The 3,965-nt window shown below is 40.2% G+C and overlaps 1 protein-coding gene across 3 annotated transcripts in view; it reads left to right on the top strand.

Annotated features, from left to right (window-relative positions):
• LOC106872032 (tyrosine-protein kinase Abl) overlaps positions 1 to 3,965 on the top strand; it is a 341,811-nt gene that overhangs the window by 321,742 nt on the left and 16,104 nt on the right. The window lies entirely within an intron of this gene.

Here is a 3,965-nt window from a genome sequence, read left to right as displayed (position 1 = left end):
ACCGTGTATACTTAATTTCTTTCTTTCCTTTTTTTTTATCATTTCATTATATGTAAGCCCCTACATTTTATGTCTGTCTTTGTATTGTCCCCCTCATCTTTGTGACAAATAAATGAAATTATTATTATTATTATTATTATTATTATTATTATTATTATTATTATTATTTAATAAAACTTGAAATAAGTGACTAGATCTGCACGTACTCCTTTGTGTTATCAAACATCCTCTCTATAAGGTCGAATTACTTCTAGTGATTCAACTAGGATTGCTATAAGAATCAGTGTGATTTGATTGAAATTAAATGCAATATGATGGCTTACATTATGCTGTGGCAATGTCTCAGATTAGTCATCAACCAGAATGCAATAAATTTTATTTAGAAACCATACAATAAAATTGCCTACCAAAATAGTTTGTGTTATGATATATAGTGATACATGGCTTTACACTAAATATGATTTCACCACCACCACCATCTTTCCATCTCTGTCATCACCATCACGGTTGTGTTTTCAGCATAATCTTCTCGTCACCACTGTCATTGTCATCACCACTACCATCATTATCATTTGTTTTTTTGTCCACTTTCTCCATGTGGGACACACACTCACACACGCACACTAATAACAGCAACAACTGCAATAATAATAATAATAATAATAATAATAATAATAATAATAATAATAATAACAACAACAATAATAGTAATGGTTTCAAATTTTGCCACAAGGGAAGGAGATGAGTCGATTAAATCGACCCCAGTTTTCAACTGAGACTTATTTTTACCGACTCCAAAAGGATGAAAGGCAAAGTCAACCTTGGTGGAATTTGAACTCAGAACATAGCAATGGGCGAAATGCTTAACAGCATTTTGCCCAGCGTGCTAAACGATTCTGCCAGCTCGCCATCTTAATAATAATAATGATAATAACAATAATAATAATAGGCCTTTCTATTATAGGCATAAGGCCTGAAATTTGAGGGGAGGGGTTAAGTCAATTACATTGACCCAGTACTCCACTGGTACTTAATTTATCGATCATGAAAGGATGAAGGGCAAAGTCGGCCTTGGTGGAATTTGAACTCAGAACATAGCAACGGGCAAAATATCACTAAGCATTTTGCCCAGCATGCTAACAATTCTGCCAGCTCACTGTCGTCCATAATAATAATAATGATAATCCTTTCTACTATAGGCACAGGGCCTGAAATTTTAGGGGAAGGGAATAGTTGATTACATTGACCCCAGTGTTACATTGGTACTTAATTTATCGACCCTAAAAGGTATGAAAGGCAAAGTCAGCCTCAGTGGAATTTGAACCCAAAACATAAAAACGGATGAAATGCCTGTAAGCATTCCACCCTGTGTGTTAACGATTCTGCCAGCTCACCGCCTTTTGCCACCTTAATAATAATAATAATAATAATAATAATAATAATAATACTCTTTTACTTGTTCCAGTCATTTGATTGTGGCCATGCTGAAAGAATATAAAGTAAATTAGTCTACTCTAATTGGCAGTCTGTCCTTGAGCAGATCCTGTGCATGTGAACCTTCTCCTGCACTCTCTATATGACCTGGGTGGGCCTGTACCCTCCCCTGCCATCATTAAATGGATTGCTGGAACTTTGGCTACCATGACTAGACATGGGATGAATATTGGAGTGGCTTCCCGTTGCATTCTCCATCAAGTAGGATTTGAACTCAGAACTTAGAGGGCAGGAAGATATATCGTAAAGCATTTCTTCTTGACACACCAACAATTCTGCCACTCCCCCCTCCCACAGAACAATGACAAATTAAGTGTTATGCACAAGAACGCAACATGTTGCCCTATCCGGGGATTGAACTCATGGTCTAATGATTGTGAATGCAACACCCCAACCACTAGGCCACATACTTTCACAGTAAATTAGTAAATGGAAAAAAAAAAAAAAACCCAGTTCAGTTGTTGCTGTATTCATTTTACTGTACATAGCTGGTACCAACCCTGTGCAATAGTAACTTGGTAGACTAGATAGCAATAGTAATCATTGTTTACATTAGTTATATTTATGGTTACCCCATACGCTATCAAGAATGCCACGACCTAAAAGCCCCCCAAACTTACGTGTAACAATTCTAATTGTTAACCATTTGACAGATTTACTGCCAGACAAGAACTAGGGTTATTTATTTACAAACATAAGTAAATAAAAGAGTTGGCAGGTATCTAAATATTTAATTAGCTTCTTGGAATTTGTGTGTGTGTGTGTGTGTGTGTGTGTGACGGAATGCAGGGAAGTGTCCATGACCTTTGCAGAATCCTCTAGACTGGTCAAGAAGGATGTAGAGCAATGTTTCTCATTCATTTTTTTACCCATGAACCCCTTTTATTCTACTAGGATGGATCCTCCTAGCCATTTGATCTTAAAAAGTATCACTAAAGTATTAAGAATTGTATAAAATATTTTGGATATTGTAGAAGTGTAACCAATAGGCGCAGGAGTGGCTGTGTGGTAAGTAGCTTGCTTACCAACCATATGGTCCCGGGTTCAGTCCCACTGCGTGGCACCTTGGGCAAGTGTCTTCTACTATAGTCTCGGGCTGACCAAAGCCTTGTGAATGGATTAGGTAGACGGAAACTGGAAGAAGACCATCATATATGTATATATGTATGTGTGTCTGTTTGTCCCCTCAGCATCGCTTGACAACCGATGGTGGTGTGTTTACGTCCCTGTAACTTAGCAGTTCGGCAAAAGAGACCAATAGAATAAGTACTAGGCTTACAAAGAATAAGCTCTGGGGTCGATTTGCTCGACTAAAGGCGGTGCTCCAGCATGGCCACAGTCAAATGACTGAAACAAGTAAAAGAGTAAAAGAGAGAGTAATTTATTGCAGATAGATTTTAACAAAAAAAAAAAAGTCTTATATGGAATCTCAAGGGTCGTTTGGACACTGGTTAAGGACCGCTGATGTAGATAATGTGCAGCCTCGATATTGGCAAGTGACTGTCTCCACCAAAAATATGAGTAGGGGGTGGATTAGTGCTCTGGTCTGGATACTTGCAAAAGAGTAGCTTCATTATAATCACCTCAGTATCAGGTGGTGGTGTCGGTGGGAGCCAAAGTATTGGCAGCAGTGGTGCAGGTACAGTGGTATAGCCAGAGTGTATGCTGCCAGGCATGTCCTGCTCACTGTACAGGCTTATACAGCAGACCCAAAGAGCTGTCCCCATGAAAGTGCTGCTCTGGGCAGACTTCCCCTTGGCTCCCAGCCTAGCTATTCTACTGCAGAAATTGGGATAGTTTCTGGTTTAGTGGGTCAGTAGACTTGAGACTGGAGGCGCAATGGCCCAGTGGTCAGGGCAGCGGACTCGCGGTCATAGGATCGCGATTTCGATTCCCAGACCGGGTGTTGTGAGTGCCTATTGAGCGAAAACACCTAAAGCTCCACAAGGCTCTGGCAGGGGATGGTGGTGAACCCTGCTGTACTCTTTCACCACAACTTTCTCTCACTTTTACTTCCTGTTTCTGTTGTACCTGTAATTCAAAGGGTCAACCTTGTTGCACACTGTGTCACGCTGAATATCCCCGAGAACTACGTTAAGGGTATACGTGTCTGTGGAGTGCTCAGCCACTTGCACGTTAATTTCACGAGCAGGCTGTTCCATTGATCGGATCAACTAGAACTCTCGATGTCGTACACGACGGAGTGCCAACTAAGACTTGAGACTGGTGCAGCTAGAGTGTGCCACCTTAGGTAGTCCTTCAGTTTCCCCCCTCCACCCATTCACCTCCAGCTTATACAGCAGACCTAAAAGTTCCACCCCCATAAAAACATCACTTGGGGAGGACCATTCCCACTCCTCCCAGCTATGCTACTGTAGTGGTAGTTCAAGCAAGCAGCATTCTGGGCCTGCCTTTGATCTTTATTATTTTTTGATCTTGGTAAGATATATATATATATATATATATATATA

This window comes from Octopus bimaculoides, chromosome 8 (assembly GCF_001194135.2).
Source record: "Octopus bimaculoides isolate UCB-OBI-ISO-001 chromosome 8, ASM119413v2, whole genome shotgun sequence".
Taxonomy (NCBI): Eukaryota; Metazoa; Mollusca; class Cephalopoda; order Octopoda; family Octopodidae; genus Octopus; species Octopus bimaculoides.
This window is presented reverse-complemented; position numbering and strand designations above follow the sequence as displayed.